Source organism: Petaurus breviceps, unplaced genomic scaffold, assembly GCF_028583685.1.
Source record: "Petaurus breviceps papuanus isolate PSGF00001 unplaced genomic scaffold, PetGlider_PUasm1.0 91133, whole genome shotgun sequence".
Taxonomy (NCBI): domain Eukaryota; kingdom Metazoa; phylum Chordata; class Mammalia; order Diprotodontia; family Petauridae; genus Petaurus; species Petaurus breviceps.
The window spans coordinates 61,035,155-61,057,858 of record NW_027187419.1 but is presented as its reverse complement, the minus strand read 5'-3'; the positions used below and the strand labels follow the sequence as shown (position 1 = coordinate 61,057,858).

General features: G+C 35.7%; 1 protein-coding gene across 4 annotated transcripts in view; it reads left to right on the top strand.

The window, feature by feature from the left end:
* The window catches only part of USP12 (ubiquitin specific peptidase 12), a 123,807-nt gene that overhangs the window by 6,466 nt on the left and 94,637 nt on the right, over nucleotides 1-22,704 (top strand). The window contains exon 1 of one of the 4 annotated variants that reach the window (XM_069080031.1): nucleotides 3,478-3,537. The exons of the other annotated variants lie outside the window; for them this stretch is intronic. The gene's annotated coding sequence lies outside the window, so the exon portion shown is untranslated. Of the gene's footprint in view, nucleotides 1-3,477; nucleotides 3,538-22,704 lie in introns of those variants that run through there. 4 annotated transcript variants of the gene reach the window in all.

The following is a 22,704-nucleotide window of genomic DNA, read 5'->3' as shown; positions in this document are numbered from 1 at the left end:
TACAGTAATCAATTAAGAATTTATTACATGCCTTCTATGTGTCAAGTACTGTTCTAGACTTGACAAATGTGCAAGTGCTGGGATACAAATACAAAAGTGAGACCTTTGAATTATAGCTGATGTTATTAGGAGGATGCAACATGTTCACGCATGAGTAATTACTTGAGGGCTTATACAAAATGACACAGTGATTCTTGGGGGAAGGTACTAAAAACTGGAGGAATCAGGGAAGGCCTATTAAAGGAGATGGCACTTGAGTTAGGTTTGAAAGAAACTAGGGACTCAAGAGTCAGATATGATGAGGGAGATCATTTCAGGTGTGGTGGGCAATGTGTGTAAAGTTCATGAAGGAATGCCATGTATGGGGAATAGCAAGAAATTGTCTGCAGTATGGAATAAGTGATAGGGAATAATGTATAATCAACTTGGAAAGAGATTAGATCTAGATTCTGAAAGGCTTTAAATGCTAAATAGAATGTGTATTTTATTTTATTTTTTTTAAGCAATCGAGGTTAAGTAACTTGCTCAAGGTTACACGGCCAGTTATTTCTGGGTGTGGTGCTAAGTGTCTGAGCCTGGATTTGATTCCACAGGTCATCCAGACACTGGAGCCAGTGCTCTTACTCGCTGAGCCACCTGGCCGCCCCTAAGCAATTGGGGTTAAGTAACTTGCTCAAGGTTACATGGCCAGGTGTTTCTGGGTGGGTGCAAAGTGTCTGAGCCCAGATTTGATCCCCAGGTCATCCCGACACTGGAGCTGGTGCTCTCACTAGCTGTGCTACCTGGCCGCCCCATGTGTATTTTATTCTAAGGTGGGGAGGGTCACACTACTAAAACTTTTTATGCAGAAGAGTGCCATGATCAGATCTGCACTTTAGGAATATCAATTTGGTAATTGTGTGGTCTTTGAATTAAAGAGGGGAGTGAAAAATGCAGGGAGACCTATGAGTGAGTCTGTGTCATAGGCCAGAGTTATATAGAGTACTTGAATTAGGGTTGATGTGATGCCTCAAGAGAAGGGAGAGATTGTGGGCATAGGGGTGACCTTGGAGTCTTGATGGACAAAACATTTGGGTACATTAATCATTTTATAGTATTTATTTAAACATTCATTTAGGAAAATAACAAAACCTTGACAATAAAGAACTGTTTGTCATATATAGTTGTTTAAATATTGAAAGTGAATATTTTAGGGGTATGAGAAGGCTTGTTAGAACATTTCAGAATAAGCATTATAATGTCTTATCCCATTCAGTATACAGCTTTTATTCAAACTCAAGAAGAATCAGAATTATAGAGCTGAGAAAGATCTTAGAGGTTATTTAGTCTAATCTCCACCAAAAGTATGAATCGTGTTGAGAATATCCCTGACAAATGTTCATTAGCTTCTGCTGGTAGAGTCCCACTGATAGGCAGGTTAACTGTGTTTGCAGCAAGCCCATTCCATTGGGCAGCTTTAATTGTTAGGAAGTTTTTTTCATTATGTTAAGCTGGAATCTTCCACTTTATGGTCTTTTCCCATTTTCTCTCCCTTTAGGGCCAAGCAGAATAATAGGGCCAAGAGTTTAATATCATCCTCTCCCCTTCATGTCTACCCCCTGCCCTCCAACCCTTTAGATATGTGAATTGTTATTCACTTATCTTCCTCCTAATTCTTTTCTCAGATAAACATCCTTAGTTCTTAAAATTGATCCTTATATGACATAGTTTTAGGTTTTCTGACATAGTTTGGGGTTTTCTCTCCTTTGGAAATATTTCAACTTGTTAATATGTGTCTTAAATGTGATACTCAGAATTGGACACAATAGCCCAGAGTGATTAAAGTAAAGGTCAAAGTACTGTGGAACTATCACTTCCTTTGTTTTGGATACTCTCTTCTATTAATGGACTCTTACAATAGCCTCCTAATTGCTCTCCCTTCCTGAAGTCTCTTTCCCTCTCCAGTGTGGCACATATCTTCCATAGTGATTTTCCTAAAGAATATGTCATTCTCTTACTTGAACAACTCTGTGTATTCCTATTGCTTTTACTATTAAATACAAATTACTGTTTTGACATTTAAAGTTCTTAACAACCTGGTCCCTGGGTTTCCAGCCTCATTGTACATTACTCTTCTTTCTTCATGTTTCTATTCAGCTAAACTAGCTGTTGCTTGCAACTGATGCTCCATTTTCCATATTTGCTACATCTTCACCTTTGCCTCTTAGAACCCCTTGTATTCTTATATAAAACTCAGCACCAGTGCTACTACATATGAAATCTTTCTTGATCTCCATTTATTCTGTATATACCTAATGTGTATGCATACATACACCCCCCATATATATATATATATATATACACACACACACACATATATATATATATATATATATATATATATGTGTGTTGTTTTCCCTAGCAAAATACAAGCTACTCAAGGTCAAATTCGGTTTTGCTTTTGTTTTTTTTTATATTTGGCATCTAGCACAGTGCCTGAAACACATTAAGTAATTAATAATTTCTTGTTGATTGATTACATCATCTTAAAATTATATTAGTTTTTTTTAACTTATATTGTTGACATTACACTTGCAGTTCACCAAAATCCCTAGGTCTTTTTCACATGAACTGATTGCTTTTTAATCATATCGTTTCCATTACATACTTGTGTAGTTGGAATTTTGTTGTATCTAAGTGTAAGACTTAGGTTGATCCTTAAGTTTATCCTATTTGATAGCTTCTGTACACTCTGTTGTTCTGTTAAAAAGTCTTTTTTAGATCCTGATTTTGTTTTCTAATGTAATAGCTATTCCTTCTAGTTCTTGAAATTTGTAAATGTGACAGACATATTATCTTTGTCTTCAAACCATTGTTCAAAATATTGAACAGATCTCAGATAACTGTGGTATGTGTGGCATAAAGATCTCCATCTAGGCTTTCAGTGATCATAACTACTTATTGGGCTAGGCTGGTTAGTTCTTTTTGCTTTTTTTTTGGGAGGGGGGGGAGGCAGGACAATTGGGGTTAAGTGACTTGCCCAAGGTCACATGGCTAGTTTTGTGTTAAGTGTCTGAGGCCAAATTTGAACTCAGGTCCTCCTGACTCTAGGGCCGGTGCTCTATTCATTGTGCCGCATAGCTGCCCCAAGGCTGGTCAGTTCTGAACTCATTTGGTATGATCATCCATTTAGTATCTTTCATCTTACTCTAAGGTTGTCATTAGAAATTGGCAAATGCCTTGCAGAAATCCACATATAATTATTTGTAGTATGGTCCTGGTTTCCTACTCTAGTAACCTTGTAAAAAAGAAAAAAAATAGTATTATAGTTTTATGATGTTCCAGGCAGTGCTAGGCATTGGGGATAAAAAGACAAAAATGAAACAGACCCTATCTGTAAGGTGCTCATAATCTATTATCCTCTCCTTAAAGTATGACCATATCCACAGAAACATGCATTTTATTTATTTTTACCTTTTAGAAGCAATTTGGCATGGTGGAATAAAATGCTGAACTTTAAGCCACTGAGACCTGGATTTGAGTGATTCTTCAGAATATGTAAGTGATCCTGGGCAAGTCACTTAACCTTTAATCTCATTTCCTCATTTGTAGAATGGGGATAAAATAGTATCTGCCCAGTTGTATGAAATAAGATAACTTAAGTGCTTTGCACACTTCAGAGCACTATATAAATGTTAGCTATTATTAACTACAGCTATTATTTTTGAGAACAGTAGAACATTTCAGGGCAAAAGGGTATTTGTAGCACAAAAGAAAGCAATCCCATATTCCCAGTGATTATAGAGTCTTATTCCCCTTCTCCATGGAGTATTAGAGTATTAAAAGGGAAGGTAATGGGAAAGTTTTTCTACTGTTGGAGTGAGGGGTGGAAATCTTCAGGAATGCCTATGTCTTTGCTTGGAGTTTAGCTCATTCCCACAGTTCTGCAGTTACTTCTGTATCTCTTTGCACTCTCTAGCTAGGAAGAAAGCTGAAGTGTCCTCAGTTGCTGCCTGTAGGCCAGATATAGCTATTGCTGTCCTCTTTCCCCCCTTGGCTTTTTACCCTGATTTCCATTTAGACATTACACCTGGGCAGGATAACTTCTTGGAAAGACAAGTATTTTCTTGCTCATTTCTAGTCACAAGGCTTCCTTGGGATAAGTGTAGCTCTTATAAATTTTAGAAATTTTTTATTGATGCCTTAAGAACATCATAGTCATTTGGATATAACTTTTCCTTTTTCTCCAAACCTCTTATAAACAAGGAAAGGTAACAAACATTTGTTAAGCACCTTACTCTATGCTAGGCATTGTGCTAAAGTACTTTACAAATGTTATTTCATTTGATGCTAACAACGACTGTAGGAGGTAGGTGCTTTACAGTTGAGGAAACTAAAGCAGACTGAAGTTCAGTGACTTGCTCAAGATCACAAAGTGTCTGAGACCAGATTTGAGCTCATATCTTTCTGATCCTGGGCCCAGGAGTTTATACACTACACCACTTAACTGCCTTGTAACAAAAAATAATTAAACAAAACCAACTGACATAGGGCATGCATCTTATAGTGCATGCAGCATTCTGTGTCCATAGTCTCCCATATTTCTAAAGATAGGAGAAGTGAATTTTTTCTTCTCTGGAGTTAAGTTTTTGGTGTTTTTTTTTTTTGGTGGTGGTTCATTGCATATATTGTTTTCTTGTTACTGCTCATTTCATTCTATACTAGTTCATACAAGCTTTACTATATTTCTTTAAAATCTTCATCTTTGTCATTTCTTCTAGTACAGTAATACTTGATTATATTCCTTCCTATACTGTATTTTGTTCAGCTTTTCTCCAACCGATGGTGATCTACTTTTTTTTGCTATCACAAAAAGTACTGCTATGAATATTTTGGTGTAGATGGGACCTTTTTATGTCTTTGACTTCCTTTGGGTGTACTATATTTAGTACTGGGAACTCTTTGTCAAAGGGTATGAGCAATTAAGGGACTTTTCTTTCATGGTTCCACATTTGTTATCTGAAATGGTTTGATTTTTAGTGTTCCTGACCTTTCATATCTCTTCCAACATTGATTATTTCTGTATTTTTTCATTTTTGTCAATTTGCTGGTTGTTCAGTTTAAAGTAGACCTTTAGAGTTGTTTTAATTTGGACTTCTCTTATTAGTGATTTGGAGCAGTTTGGTTGTTGACAGTTTGCAGTTTTTCTTTTGAAAACTACCTGTTTTTCATGATGTACTTTATATCTCTGTAGAGTTCCCAACCAGTAGCAGATCTTTTTCTGTTCTTCTCCCTCTTACCTTTAGTAATTGCTTCTCTTAATCGTCTTCCCCCAACAGAAAATTGCTTTTATTTTATTTTGAGTAGAATGTAAGCCTCTTGAAGGCAGGGACTGTTTAGTTTTTGTTTTGTAATCCAGTGCTTAACATAGTGTTTGCAACATAGTTGGTGCTTAGCAAACAGCTGAGTTGAATTCGTATTCTTTGACTATTTATTGGGGAATGACTTTTGTTCTTCATTATTTATGTTAGTTGCCTTCCTTGGCTGTCATACTTTTATCAGAAGATTCTTTGTCTTTATCAATTCTCTCTGGTAGTGGTCATTTTTCCTGTCTAAATGCTCACATTTCTTTAATCATTCTATAATTTTACTGGAACATATATGTGAAGTTTATTGGCTTACAGTTTGAATTGCTTATTTCATTCCCCTTTTCGAAATTCAGGCAATCTTTTGCCTTGCCTGTTTGCCATAGTTCCAAAGGGATTACAGTAGTAATGACCTTTTATGACCAGTGACTTAGTAGTGACCTGCTTAAGTGTTTGAGTAAGTACTCTTTGATTTTATGCTGCTGATAATTTTTTTCTTTTCTTTTTTTATAAGATTTTGAATTCCAGAGCTTTTCCCCTCTTGCCTCTCCCTCCTCCCCAAGACAGCATGCAAAATGTGTAACAGCTCACTCAGATCTACCAAGCAAATCCTCAACTTCTGTAGCTCTGTGATTCAGGTCTTTGGAGACTTATATTCCATGATTCACAGCTGCCCAATATTTTACTACAAAATATTGGTATTAAAAAGATAGGCCTATGTTTCAGGGAGATAATTTGGGTCCATAGAATAACCTTACAATTTCTCAAAAATAATCTGGTCTGTTCCATTCTTCCTTGTCAATTCTGGGCCTGACTGTCCATTTGCATTATTTGTCCAAGATGGATACTGATTTATAAGGTCTCTGGGTTATCTATCCAGCTGAACATTATATTCTCACAATAGGTATTCTTCCATTTGCTTGGTTTTTTCCCCCCTGTGTGGATAGTTAGTTCAAAGTCCTGAGTGATTATGAATCCCATTTGGGAGGTGCAGCATTTTTCCTGGATTTGATGCACAGTGTCCTCTGCAAAGAGGATCATATGGAATGGAGGGTCTCATCATCCTTAGGGAAGCCCTCTTTGATGTGGATGCTGCACTGGATCTCCACAATGACAGTGATAAATACCTTTGATTTAGGGGAGGGAAATCTTGTATCCACTGTTGATTATTAAAAAAATTATAAATTTTATAATAAATTATAAAATTACAATAGAGCATTTGATTCAGTAGAGCCAACTTAAAGGCTTTCTTCCACTGGTGTATGTTGAAAAGTACATGACTCACCAGTTGGTCAAAAGGATATGAACAGGAAGTTTTCAGAGGAAGAAATTAAAGCTATCTATCGTAATATGAAAAAATGCTCTAAATCACTATTGAGAGAAATGCAAATCAAAACATTGAGGTTTTGAGGTACCACATCACACCTATTAGACTGGCTATTATGACATAACAGGAGAATAATAAATGTTGGAGAAGATGTGGGAAAATTTATAACACTAATGTAATTGTTGGTAGAGTTGTAAACTAATCCAACCATTTTGAAGAGCAATTTGGAACTATTCCCAAAGGGCTATAAAAATGTGCATACCCTTTGACCCAGCAATACCACTTCTAGGGCTGTATCCCAAAGAGATCATAAAAATGAGAAAAGGATCCACATGTATAAAAATATTTATGGCAGCTCCCTTTTGTGGTGGCCAAGAATTGGAAATTGGGGAATGGCTGAAGTTGTGGTATATGAATGTAATGGAATAAATACTATTCTGCTATAAAAAATGATGAATAAGGAGACTTTAGAAAAACCTGGAAAGACATATATGAACTGATGCTGTGTGAAGTGAGCAGAACCAGGATAACGTTATACATAGTAACAGCAACATTGTGCAATGACTGACTTTGATAGACTTGGCCCTTCTCAGCAATGCAAAGACCTTAAACAGTTCCAAAGGACTTATGATGGAAAATGCCATCAACATCCAGAGAAATAATACGGAGCAAAGCAGACTATTTTCTTTTTTTGATTTTGTTTTATTTCTTTCTCATGGTTCCATTCATTCTAATTCTTCTATACAACATAGTTAATGTGAAAATATATTTAATAGGAATGTATGTGTAGAGCCTATATCAGATTACATGCCATCTTGGGGAGGGAAGGGAAGGGGAGAAAATTTAAAACTTATGGAAGTGAATTTAGAAAACTAAAAATATATGAAAGTACAAAAAAAGTACATGACAAAATAATACAAGTTACATCAAATCATGAAATGGATAATTTTGTTCCATTTTTTATTATTAAGTTGGACATGAATCAGGAAGAATTATGTTTTATTTTGTACAGTTTGTATAAAATGTTATTATGTCCTGTCTGGGAATAGAAATGAAGGTCTAATGTTTACTACTTGGAATCATTAGAAAAACATTTTGGCAGTGTGAGTCCAGGAAAACTACTACTGGAAGAAAAATCTCAACTCAGAAATATTATTTTACAACCCATGCATAATTTTTTTATCCTTGAAAATTAGGTATAAAAAACAGTCATCCCCCTTTCTTTTCAGTAATAGCCTGAGAGTTTAATCCATCATATTCAAACTTTTCCAAGAATCCTTTGAGGGTAATATGTTAAATTTACATTCACTGTAAAACACTCAGAACCTTATTAAACTTATCCTGTATCAATTACTGTAATAACATTTTTGTCGGCACATGACACAGTTATATAATCTATCTTTAGATGGCCCATGTAAATTTTGCCACCTTTCAGTCATTGAGAGAAAATTAATTAGATATCTGTATAGCAGTGTAAACTTGGAATGAAAATGCCAGAAATATGTATTTTGAAAACCCATAATTGTTGGATGTTTTTAAATATAAGAATTAGATTCAAAACATCTATGATAATATCTTAAGAGGACATATACAGTCTGATTTTCTTTTGAAAGAAAATTAGTCAGTTTTTAGTACAAGTGGGATTTAGTTTTGTATAGTGTTAAATACTGACAAATATTTGCATGAAGTGTAAGATGTACAAAATAGAGCATCTTTGTATGAATTAATTTATCTCAGTGCTTCTTGCTTTTATAATTATCCTTTATTTTTAATCTATGTAAAGTCTAAAGTAATGCTGTCTGTTCTTTAATGTTGTGTTTAGAAACATCTGTAATATTCCAAATTTGAGGTTAAACACCAGTAAGAATTTGTGATCTGTCATAGTTGTGAGAATTCACCTGTGTGATACATAATCATTAACAAGTGTTTGATATATAATGGTTTAAGTTTTATATTTCAGTAGATTAGGCTTTTATCTTTGAAAGTTGATGAATCCTGCTTTTTATTTTGTCATCTGATAGTATATTTGTGGGATTGATTGAAAGTGTTAATTTTAATTAACTTGAGAGAACCAAAGATCACTTGTATAGGGAATTCTTTGCCAAAATTTTCAGCTTAAATTTTTTTTCTTCTATGAAATAGCCTATAGGAAGGAAAATGTTAGTTTAAAACCTCTCAAACAAAATGATTGGAGTTGTACGCTTTGTTTTCCATGAAATTTAAAAAATAAAATAGTTTCCTCCACTTCCTCAAAGTGGAATAGAAAAACAAGATAAAAGTTTTTTTTCCATTCAGGAAATATTTGTCAAACACTGAACCACATGCTGTTTATTGTTAATGCTATGGGAAGCTGACAAATATACATGAAAATATAACAAACAGGGCAGTATTAGTTCCATATAACAGGTACTATTAGGAAGCCATAGGAGAAATTAGTCACTAAGCCTTGAGTGGGTAAGGGGAAACTTTATAGAGGAGTTGAAACTAGTTGGGCCTTAAAAGATTGGAGTGATTTGCATAGGTTAGATGGGGGAAGTGAATTTACAAGTGGTAAATACTTGATTCCACTGCTGAAATTTTTGTGCCATTGGCTAGTGTAGTAACTTTTAAGGAGGTTTGTCTGAATGAATACTCATTATTGTATAGTTGCTTAATACATAGTATTTCAGAGGTGAGTTCTTATAAAAATGAGAACTTAAAAGATGGAGAATTATCTATAAAACTTTAAAAATACTCAGTAAGAGAAATATGCAACAAAATAAAAATTTAATCCAGTCTTTAAAAATGAAATTGAACTAGAGTAAAAGGAACTAAAAAAAGGAGGGGAAATACTATTCTATATTAAATCAAATATTTAATAAATTATTTTCAAGTTTTATGAATGAAAACATACTATCAACCCTACTTTATGAGACAAATGTAGTCTTAATACAGGTATTCTTTTTTAGCCTTTTTTTTTTTGGTCATGGACCCCTACAACAGTCTCTAGGGAAGTCTTTGGACTGCTTCCTAGAATAATGTGTAATGTTTTTAAATGCACAAAATTCACAGGATTACAACAAAGAAAACTGACTATTTTGAAATACAGTCATCAGAATAAAAACAAAACAACACAACCACAAAAAGTTCATTGACCTTAGGTTGAAAACCCTTGACCTCATAATGCTTAAGCCAACCAAGGATAAAGCAAAGAAAGAATTATAAACTATTATCACTAATGACTATAGATTTAAAAAATTTAAACACAGTCAGTCCTAGCAAAAAACATATCCTTAAAATTATAAACTGTGACTAAATTAAGCTTTATTTTCAAAATGTAAGAATAGACAGCATGGTTATATAGAGCAGAAAAAGCCTTCAAAGACTCATTTACCCAAAAGTATAGCCATTTCGACATTACATTTTATCATGTTAGATAAAATATTTCTCAAACCAAAAGTGTTGTGTTCAATGAGAAAAAAAGGGGAAACTTTACCAATAAATACAGGAGGGAAAAAAGGATGCCTCCTTTCTCTACTGTTATTTGACATAATTTTAGAAAGTAGAATTCCTAGAAATTCCCATGTCTAGAACTATGTGATAGCAGTAAGACAAGAAAAAGAAATTAAAGGCATAAACATGGGCCTTTGCAATGGCAAAGAGGAGTTGAATCTAAACTCTGTTAATGTTTCCTTATAAAACTCCAGAAAGTCAGCCAGGACATCATTTGAGACAATAGTGAATTAGTAGGATACAAAATAAACTCACAAAAATCAGCACCATTTCCACATAGCAATAGTAAAATCCAGAAGGAAATATAAAAAAAGAAGTCTAATTCAAAATAACAAAAATGAATAAAATATCTGAGAGTCAATCCAGCAAGGGACACTAAAGGCATATCAGTACAATTACAAAGCACCCTAAAGGAATAAAGAACACTTTAAACAGCAGGAATGATATTCATTGCTCATGATTGGGCCACTAAAATAAAATAAAGATTATAGTATCTACTTTAATTTACAGATTTAGTGCAACATCAAACTATCAAGGAGATTCTTCATTCGAGTTAGACAAAATAGGAGCACAACTCCTTTGGAAAAAAAAAACAACTCTAGAAACTCAAGGGAAATAATGAAACAAATGAAGAATGAAGAAAAAAATAGCACTTCCATACCCCAAATTATATTTTAAAGTAGTAATTCTCAAAAGCATTTGATACTCATTTAAAAAACAGAAAAGCAAATGAGTGAACAACAGTAGAAAAAGGATTAGAAACAATTTAACTCAACCCAGAATTTTCTAAACCTGAGAACAATTATTTGGGGAAGAATTCCCTGCTTAGTAAGAACTGCTGTTAAACTGGAAGTCTGGCAGAAATAAAGCTTAAACCATATGCCACAATAAACTAAAAATAGATACTGTGACCTGACCAATAAAGGGAAGAATTAGATTAGGTATCTTTTGCAGGTATGGGTGGGGTGGAAAATTCTTAACTAGACAAGGGCCAAGAGTTGCCACAAAATATATTTTTTGAATAATATTTTATTTTTTCCCAATTACATGTAAAAATAATTTTTAACATTCATTTTAAAAAATTTTGAGTTTCAAATTTTCTCCCTCTCTCCCTTTCAATTTGATATAGGTTACCATGTGCAATCATGCAAAACATTTTACCATATTAGACATGTAAAAGAAAACACAGATCAAAATGAAATGAAATAAAAACTATGAAAGAAATAAAGTGAAAAATAGTATGCATTGATCTACATTCAGGCTCCATCAGTTCTTTCTTTGGAAGTGAATAACATTTTTTGTTATGAGTCCCTTTGAAATTGTCTTAGATCGTACTTATTGCTAAGAATAGCTAGGTCATTCACAGTTGATCATTTTATGGTATTGCTATTACTGTCTACAATGCTCTCCTGGTTCTGCTCACTTCACTTTGCATCAATTTGTGTAAGTCTAGGTTTTTCTGAGGTTGTTCTGCTCATCATTTCTTATGGCACAATAGTTTAGCCGTTCCCCAATTGATGAAATCCCCTCGATTTCCAATTCTTTGCCACTACAAAAAGAGCTGTTATAAATATTTTCTGTGCAAATAAGTGCTCTCCCTCCCCCCCTTTTAAAAAAGTCTTTTAGATACAGTGGTTACTGGGTCATAGCCCTTTGGGTATTGTTCCAAATTGCTCTCCGGAGTGATTATATTAGTTCACAACTATATCAACATTAGTGTCCCAATTTTCCCATATCCCCTCCAACATTTGTTATTTTCCTTAGCCGTTCTGATAGGTGTGAGGTGGTACCTCAGAGTTGTTTTAATTTGCATTTCTCTAATCAATAGTGATTTAGAACATTTTTTAAAAAATGTGACTATGGCGATAGTGCAAAAGATTAAAGGGATGATTTTGATTATGTAAAATTGAGAAACTTTTGCAGGAACAAAATCATTGTAGTATAAGAAGGGAGGCGGTTGATTGGGGAAAATCATTGCATTAAATATTTCTCTTAAGGATCTGATAATATACAAATATGTATACAGAACTAACATTGTATGTAAGAGCCATTCCCTAGCTGGTCAAGGGATTGGAACATAGAATTCTCAAAAGAAGTACAAATTGCTAACAACTATATTAAATACTGCTCCAATTTACTAATGTTGTGATAAAATCAAATTGGAACTATACTGAGATTTCTCCTTAGGTCCAGCAAATGGGAGAAGAGGACAAAAATATGGAAAAAAGTCAAGTAGAAGAGGTTTGAGAAAGATAGGTACACAAACACACTGTTAGAATTGTGAATTGGTTCAACCATTCTGGAATGCCTCTTGGGATCTTCTAAGAAAGTGCATAACATGTTCAAACCTTTGAATCTGAGATTCTCAATTGTAGGCACAAATCATAGGGAAGTCAAAAATACAAGGATCCCATGTAGACTGAAAAAGTCATAGGAGCACTTTTTGTGATAGTAAAAAATTGAAGACAAAATAGGTGCCCAGTAATAGGGAAGGTCTCAAGAAACCGTGGTATGTGAATGTTATGGAACATAACATCATGTGGTAAAAATTAATGAATAATTTAGAGAAACATAGACAGACAATATGAATGAATACAGAACAAACAGAACTAGCTAAACAACATGCATAGTGACTATATGTAGCAGTTTAGTTTAAACATTCCCAGTTGTTTTAATGCAGTGTCACATGACAAAACTCATGGTTCTTTCCCACTGTAGTGCCTAGAACTTGCAGATGAGGTCTGACAAAAATCAGAGTGCATCTGGACGATTATTACCTCCCTTTCCCGAAGCTGTGCTTCTCTTAGGAGGGTCAAGAATCACATTAGCATTTTTGGCTTCTGTATCACACTGATTCATATTGAGCATTAGTGCTACTATCAATCCCCTCTGTGACTCCACTCCCCCTGAGCTGTTTCAGAATAACTCTTACCTCATTATGCCTGCCTTATCCTGTACTTCTCAAGTTAAGTTTTTGACCCCAAATATGGCTTCACAATTTATCCCAAATGAATTTAATTTTATTGGATTTATCCCAATGTTCTGGGCTTGTTGAGGTCTTTTTTGGATGCTGATTCTGTCACGAGTGTGCTAGCAGTCCCTCTCAGATGTCATTAGCATGTTTGATGAGCATGTCATCTATGCCCTTATCCAAGTCATTGATAATTTTTTTTTTTTTGCTTTTTGGAGGGCAGTTGGGGTTAAGTGACTTGCCAAGGTCATACGGCTAGTTTTTTGTGTTAAGTGTCTGAGGTCTGATTTGATCTCAGGTCTTCCTGACTCCAGGGCTGGTGCTCTATTCACTGCGCCACTTAGCCACCCCCATTAATAAAAATTTTAAACAGCACAGGACTAAATGCAAATTCTTGAGGCATTCTACTGGGAAGTTCTTACAGAGTCCAGTCAGCCAAAAATAGTTCTGAAAAACTGTATCATAGTTTATCATACATAGTACCAAAGTGTATCATAGTCTAGACCACAGTTCTCTATCATTTCCGTAAGAATTGTATGAGATAGTTAAAAGCTATGCTAAAAAGTAGGTTACTGATAACTGTAACATTTCTCCGTATCTATTGCTTTAATAATCCTACCCCAAAAGGCAATGAGGTTTGGCTGGAATGACCTGTTCTAGATAAAGCCATTCTGACTCTTGTAATCTATTTCCTCTTTTAGGTCATCACTGACATTTCTTTAATGATCCATTCCAAATTTTTCTTAGGAATTATAATGTAGGTCATCAAGTTAGAGATTTAAGAGGTGATTTTTGAAGTGGTAGAAGAAAAGGAAAAAGAATGATGAGGATGGAGAGGGAAGAGAACCAGAAAAAAAAGGTTTCATGGTATACAAAGTATTACAAAGTTTCATGAATAGCTAGTGTTCCTAGGAGTAGGAGCAAAGTAGGAGGTAGTTAGTATTATTTAAAGAATAGTATACCATTACTTATATGTTTTGTCTTAATTGTCTTAGTTTTTTACATTCTTAGTTTTCTTTTAGTAGTTTTTCTTGTGCAAACAGCAGCATCTTTCCTAACTATTGGTGAGTCAAGTAAACATTTTATTAATGAATTATCATGTGCCAGACACTGTAGTAAGTACTGAGGATACAGATATGAAAAAGAAAGAGTCTCTGCCCTCAAGGACTTTATACTCTAATGTGGAAGACACACAAAAGAAATCTGAAAGGGGAGAAGGGGAAAGATACCCAGCAAGGATGTAGAAGTCAAAGGAATGCAGCTGGCTGGGAAGTTAAGAGATAACTGACTTAGATGCTTCCTTAAATGGAGGTTTGATTGCTCATCACTTTGCCTTCCAATCAGAGGAACAGAAGGTACTGAAGTGTGAGTACCAAGACTGAGTCAATCTTGCAGAAGATGATGTTTCCCAGTGATGAGGCTCTTAGGGGCATGATGGACAAGTTAAGGGAGGACAGCTGAGTAAGACATGATACATTTTTTTCTTCTTGGATTTAATGTTTTCTTTACCTCTATGGTTTATTGTTTGATAATTTTAATTTTAATAATGTCACAATGGTATTATTCCTCTCATTTGCTTTGTTGAGCTTTCTTGTTTTCTTCTCTGCTAATAGAACAGCTACTGCAATCATCCTGCCAAAGATTTCATTTTTGGAATTAGGTCACCACCTATAAAAGTTGGTTGAGACATAGGACAAATTTTAAAACTTGAAAAGATACTTAATAAAGTGATTTAGTACAATTTTTTCCCCTTTGGAGTCCCATATGTTTCTCCGGTAAAACTGAGAAGTCTTTCCTTTTGTTCTTTTGTACTTCTCCCATTTCCTTGTCTTAAGGATATCTGATGTTGGGGAGCAAATATGCTTTTTCTAGAAAAACTTGAGTAATGGAAATATGTGAGCATTTTGAATTCTCCAAAAAAGAGTAATTGAAAAGGAAAAGTTTTAACACATAAAAAAGCTATTCATTAGGTAGCTGTTATCTTTAAAAAGAAAGAATTTTTTTTTAAATTGACAAGAAAACTGCGTTGTAAAATGTACTAAAACAAAGTAGAAATATCTTTTAGGAGCTTATTAAAGATATTTTTAAAGAAGCAATAATAGTTGAAGATAATATAGTTGATGAAGATGTCTTCTGAATTCAAGAACAAGACTTAAAGATTCTTAAAAAAATACATATTATATATATATATCTTTTTGGAGGGGGGAAGGTAGGGCAATTGCGGTTAAATGACTTGCCCAAGGTGACATGGCTAGTAAGTGTTAAGTGTCTGAGGCTGGATTTGAATTCAGGTCCTCCTGACTCCAGGGCCGGTTCTCTATTCACTGTGCCACCTAGCTGCCCCAAACCTTGAAGATTCTAAAGCTAATTTAGTGAGCACTCACTGTATCTGAAGCAAATAATGATCCTTTCTCAAATTTGCCTTATTAAATGGTTCCAAAATGAGAAACTAAGTGTATTTTTAATTAGTCCAGAAAAAAACAATGTGAAAGTCATTAAAAATGGAAAGAATTTTTTTTGTCAGCAGTCTTTTTTTTTTTTAAACTCTTGACTTGATTCAAAGGTAGAAATATACAGTATAGTACCACTGTGACTGCATTTGACTGGAGTACAAAACAAATTGCACATTTAGTACTTGATATTATAGCATCAAATCTGTGGAATGTCGGCCAAGATGAAAGATTAAAGGCTGGGACTTGCCTAGCTTTACCAAATTCCCCTCCAAACAACATTAAAATAATGACTCAAAAAGAATTCTGAAGTGGCAGAACCAACAAAAGGATGTGGTGAAACCGTTTTCTAGCCCAAAACAACTTAGAAGGTGTAGCGGCAAACACCCCAGTGTCCCCAGGGTGCCTGCTCACATAGGTTCTTGGATCTGCTTTGTTAAAGGAAAGCAACTCAAAATGGGTTAACAAGCTTACTTTAATCAGTCAGACATATATCGTTTACCTTGTTCAGGAGAAAAGGTCAGCACCCTGAACCTCAAAGTATACAGGCATAATTATCAAGACAGAAACATCAAGTAGACAGATTTCCAAACTGTCCAACCATTACATCCATACCCAGTCAACATCTGGGTTTCCACATTCTGGGTTTTTCAAAGCCGGGGGACTCTCAACAACGGCTTCCCATAATTCAGATCAAATTACAGAACACTTCTCAAAGTGAGTCCCAAAACAAAGCTACACGTCAGGGCTTATATAGCCTTCTCCTGGCTCAGAGAATGTAACAACCTTATTGACTCACTGGCCAATCAAGAAGTATCTACTGAAAAACAAGCCTCCCTCCCCAGGCTTCAGGTGCACTTTAGCCTAGGGGCAGGGAAGATCTTTAAATCTGCATTTCCATTACAGAAGGTTGGCAAGAAAAGTTTGTCTTACAGGAGTCAGAGTGGAGATGCAGTTCAACCCAGGCTGTGCCAGCACAGATGGGCCCTGAAAAGCCAGCAGCAGGCCTTAGTAGTGACTGAATCAATAATAGCAGCTTCCAGAGCTCTCAGCCCACTGGAAGTCAGATTGCTAGATAGAAGGGACCCTTTGCTGACACTGGGAGCAGCACTCTCTTACATTGCCTATACATAACTCTAGGTCAAGATCCCAAGGTGAGGAGAAGCACTAGCAGGAGGGGGGACCCAAGAGACAGTTCCAGGTTGCTCACAGACCAGAGCACATGACAGGTAACAGTGAGCACACCTTTCTTTAGATCATACCTCTTTGGAAGAACTGAAAACTTACAGACACTACCTTCCCACTTACCTCCACCTCAAACTATCTCTGAAAGTAGAAGCCTGAAAAACCTGAAACTTGGGACAATGCCCCATTTACCCTGGGAGTAGATCCCATTTTTAACATAAAGTTAAAAGTCAAGAAATAGTCTGGAAAAATGAGCAAACAAAAAAAAGAAATTGACTATACAAAGTTACCGTGGTGACAGGGAAGATCTCAGAAGAAAACATTGTCAGAACAACTATATGCAAATCCTTGAAGAAAAATGTGAATTGGGCTCAGGCCCAAACAAAGAATTCCTGGAAGAGCTCAAAAAGGATTTAAAAAATCAAAAAAGAGAGGTAGAGGAAAAATCGGAAAAGAAATGAGTGATATAAGAAAATTGTGAACAAAATCAACAGCTTAGTAAAGGAGGCACAAAAATTACCGAATGAAATAGCACCTTAAAAAACAGAACTGGCCAAATGGTAAAAGAGGCATGGAAACTCACTAAAGGGAAGAAATTAAAAGGCAGAGTTGGCCAAATGGAAACAGAAGTAAAAAAGTACTGAAGAAAAGAACACCTTAAAAAGTAGAATTGACCAAATGAAAAGCAGATTTTTAAAAATCCTCTAAAGAAAATAATTTCTTAAAAATTGGAATTGGGCAGGAGGAGGCTAGTGAAGGAGAGACATCAAGAAACAATAAAAGTCAAAAGAATGAAAATATAGAACAAAATGTGAAATATCTTGATGGAAAAACAACTTATCTGGAAAATAGATCATTAAAAGATGATTTAAGAATTATTGTACAACTTGAAAGCCATGATACAAAAAGAAAAAGAGCATAGGCATCATATTTCAAGAAATTATTGAGGAAAAGCATCTTGATATCCTGGAACTAGTGTAAAATTAAGTTGAGAATCCACTGATCCCTTCTGGAAAGAGATCCAAAAATGAAAACTCCCCCAAATATGGCCAAAACCCAAAGCTCCCAGGTCAAGGAGAACATATTGCAAACAGCCAGAAAGAAACAATTCAAATATTGTGGAGCCAGTTAGAAGCTTTTACATTAAAGGATTGGAGGGCTTAGAATGTGATATTCTGGAGAGCAGTGGAGCTAGTATTACAAATAAGAATCACCTGCCAGCAAAACTTAGTGTGCTACTTCAGGGGAAAAGATGGACTTTAAATGAAATAGTGGATTTTCAAGCGTTCCTGCTGAAAAGACCAGAGCTGAATAGAAAATTTGACTTCTACATACAAGACTCAAGAGAAACACAAGAAGCTAAAAAAGGGATTCAGTGAGATTAAACTGTTTACATTCTTACATGGGAAGATGATACTTGTAACTCCTAAAACACTTTCTCATTATTAGGGCAGTTAGAAGGAATATACATAGAGCATGGGTGTGAGTTGATGTGATGGGATGACAGCCAAAAAAAATAAAATTAAAGGGTGAGAAGGAGGGATGTACTGGAAGAAGGGGAATGGAGAGGTAGAATGGGATGAATTATCTCACATAAAAGAAATATAGAAAGAGCTTTTCCAATAGAAGGGAAAATGGGGGGAGTGTAGACAAAGAGCCAATACCAATACACACTCAGTTGGGTATAGAAAGCTGTCTTACACTGCAGGGAAATAGGATGGGATGGGGATAAGGGAAGGTGTAGGGGGGTGGAGCTGATAGAAGGGAAGACAGATTAGGGGAGAAGCAAAACACTTTTGAGGAGGCACTGGGTAAGAGAGAGACAGAGAGAGAGACAGAGAAAGAGAGACAGAGAGAGAGAGAGACAGACAGAGAGAGACAGAGACAGAGAGAGACAGAGAGAGAGAGAGAGACAGAGAGAGAGAGAGAGACAGAGAGAGAGAGACAGAGAGAGAGAATGATAAGTAGGGGAAAAATGTAGAATGGGGGAAATATACAGTTAACAATCAATTGTGAATGTGAATGGGATGAACTTGCCCCATAACATATGGATAGGGATCCTGTGATCTCAAGGTCTTCTAGATCCTTAGTTGCGGCTTTTTGACTGAGTCTAAGTTTTACAGAACAAATCCTTTTATTAAGGGGATTTGTTTTCTGAAGTTGGATTCAGTCAAAGGGCTACCCTTATGGACCTAGAGGGCCATGTGTGGCCTCAAGCCACAGATTCTCTACCCCTGATTTAGACATAAAGGATGATACTACCATAAGCAAGTTAGGGGAGCAAGGAATAGCTTACCTGTTAGATGTATAGATAAAGGAAGAATTTATAACTAAATGAGATAGAGAACATTATAAGATATAAAATGGATAATTTTGATTATATTAAATTAAATTTTCATAGAAACAAAACCAATGCAGCCAAGATTAGAAGGAAAGCAGAAAACTGGGGGAAATTTTTTTTACAGCAAATTCTCTAAAGGCTTAATTTCTCAAGTATATAGAGAACTGAATCAGATTTAAAAGAATATATGCCGTTGATAATTGGTCAAAAGATATGAATAGGCAGTTTTTAAATGAAATCAAAGCTATCTATAATCTTATGGGAAAAATGCTCACTCTTGATTAGAGAAATGCAAATTAAAATTTAAGATGCCACTCTATACTTCTCAGATTGGCTAATATGACAAAAAAGGAAAAGGACAATTTTGAAGGGGCTATGACAAAATTGGGAGACTAATGTACTGTTGGTAGAGTTGTGAGCTGATCCAACCATTCTGGAGAGCAATTTGGAGCTCTGCTCAAAGGACAATCAAGTTGTGCATACCCTTTGACTCAATAACTACTACTAGGTCTATATCCCAAAGATATTAAAAGCAAATTAAAGGGAAAAAGACCTATTGTACAAAAATATTTATAGCAGCTCTTTTTATGGTGGCAAAGAATTGGAAATTGAGGACATGCCCATTAATTGGGGAATAGCTGAACAAACTGTGGTATGTGATTGTCATGTGCTATTGTGCTATAAGGAATGATGAGTAGGATGCTTTCAGAAAAACATGGAAAGACTTACATGAACTGGTGCAAACTGAAATGAGCAGAATCAAGAGAATACTGCATATAGTAACAGCAAATTGTACAATGATCAACTATAAATGACTTAGCTGTTTTCAGTATTACAATGATCTAAGATATCCTGGAGGACTTATAATGAAAAATGATATCTACCTCTAGAGAAAGAACAGGTATTTTAACCCCCCCCCCTTTTTTTTAATGGTCTGTGTTTTTTTTTACACCATGACTCAGAAATATTTTATATGACTCCACATGTATAACCTATACCAGCTTGCCTTCTCACTGAGGGAACATGGAATTTTGAAGTTTTAAAAAATTAATGTAAAAAATTGTTTTTACATGTAATTGGGGGGAGAAAGGTTTAACTGCCATAAATTAGAAAAAAAATTGTGGAATGTGGAGTAATTTACAGGTGTTAAAAAGAATGACTTTCATTTTTTTTTTCATAAAAGGAGCTTTGAAACTTTCTAAAGGCAGTCCAGTTCTCTTCCTGTTCTACTCTGTGTCCAACTCATTGTCCATCTGTAGTGTCTGTTCCAGATGTATATATGGATAGTTTAGATATAGATGTAGGTTGTCTGTGGCATAATTAGGTTAGTAGATAATTTTCATCCACCTTTCTTTTCTGAATGATCATGGCAGGCTCTTTAGTAGTTACATATCTCTTTCAGGAGTTTCTGATATGTTCCAGGGTTTGATGCTACCAGCACAAAGTCATTTGCAAACAAGAGCATATGGAGGACTTTACCATCCACAGAGAATCTCTTTTCAACTTGAATGCTGTGTTGCATATTTTTCATTACAGTATCAGACACCTTTGGTGAGCATACATCTCTCTGTTTATGTTTTGCCTGATATTTAGAGTCAGAAGGCCTTTGAACCCTATTTAAAGACGTTGTTATGCCTGTCATGGAATCCTGAATAATTTTTATGCGTGGATTTGAGACACTTTGTTGGAAGAAAGCATTTAGAATGGCATTTTGTTGGATTAAATCTAATGCTTTTTCATTCTCACTAAATAACAATGTAGGACCTTATTTGTCTTTCAGCCACTTGGGACAAATTGTTCTCATCTGCCCATTCCACCAGGGGAAGTCACATGCTTGGGGCAGATACCCCTCTAATTCACCAAGGGGTTTGAGACCCCTTAATTACCCTTACCCTGGTTTAGCCCATCTGGGGATGTAGGGTGTGTTCTGGGAGGACTGATGGTACCTCTGGTGTGTTGGCTATGGAGTCCTTTTCAGGGCTGCTTTCCACATTTGGTGTCTACTAGATCCACATAACTATCACTTGTGTCTCCAAGAACCATTTTGGTAAATCATTTTTGGTAGACAACTTGGGAATTTAGAAGTCATCAAACTCTTTAAGAAAGTAGAAAAGGAATGGTTAAGATAGAGTAATTTATTCTTGGTGGAAGGACAGAATTGTAAAAGATTTAGCCACAACTAAGCTTTCCTCTCTCTTCTTTATAGACTACCATAGAAACAACATAAGTATTTTCATAGTACATACTGTCTGTTCAGTGGATAGGGATCAGAGAAAGCAGGTGCTGTGTGGCATTCTTTACAGTGAAGATGTGAATATGTCAGTTCTTTATTTTGTCAGCTCCACCAGCTCCCTGTTACCTCTGGGGTTTTTAATTTGCATTTAAAACCCCTTACAATCTGACCTTAACCTGCCTTTCCATATTTATTAAATATGTTACTCAGCAGAGGATAGAGTGTTGGATCTGGAGTCAGGAAGGAAGACTTGAATTCAGGTGTGGCCTCAGCTGTGTGATCCTAAGTAAGCGGCTTAGACCTTGGTTGGCCTCAGTTTACTCATATGTGGGCAGTTAGGTGGTGCAGGGGAGAACACCAAGTCTTAAGTGCAGAAGATTCATTTTCCTGAATTCAAGTCTGACCTCAGACACTAACTGTTTGACCCTGGGCAAGTCACTTAACCCTTTTTACTTCCGTTTCCTCATCTGTATAATGATCTGGAGAAGGCAGTGGCAAACCACTTAAGGATCTTTGCCAAGAAAACCTCAAATGGGGTCACAGAGAATTGGACATGACTGAAAACATTGAATATTAATCATATGTCAATGGAGATAATAATAGCACCCATCTCATAAGTAGAATCAAACGAGTTATGTGTGTCAAGTGCTTTGCGAAACCATAAAGCACTATATAATTGTTAGCTGTTACTATTGGTTCTTATTATTTCTGGCACTGCAGTCCTGCCAAGCTAGTATTGCAGTTCTGCACACATGTTTTATCACTGTTAGAAAACAATACTCGTTGGAAAGCCAGGAAGGTTTTTATTACCTTTTTGTTACATTTATTCTTTCCTGAATAAATGGGTAACTTCTTCAAAAGACTACAGAGAATGAGACAAATGCAAGCTCTTTTATGCTGCTTCCATTTGAATTTCCTGCCCTGTTCCTCCCTTCAGAACTGAGATTTGTTCCAGCTCTTATGGGTTACAATCTTTCTGACCTGCCCACTACACATTTACTCCTTTTTTTATGTTCCTCCTCCAGAACATGAGCTAACATGGGATGCATGATTAGATAATGAGACTTTACTTCTTTGTGGGGTGTGTCAGCTATATGTATGAGGTTAGTTAAGCATGTGTGTTAATGAAAAGTTCGTGATCATCCTTTGACCCTGACTGGTTTGAGCCAGTGTAGCAGCAAGCACCCTAGCAGGGTGGCTGCCAACACAGGTTCTTAGATCTGCTTTTTTAAAGGAAAGCAGCTCAAAATGGGTTAACAATGTTGCTTTAATCAATCAAACCTATATCATTTACCTACTTTAGGGGAAAAAGGTCAGCACCCCGAACGTCAGAGTTTCAGCAGACAGGCTTCCATACTGT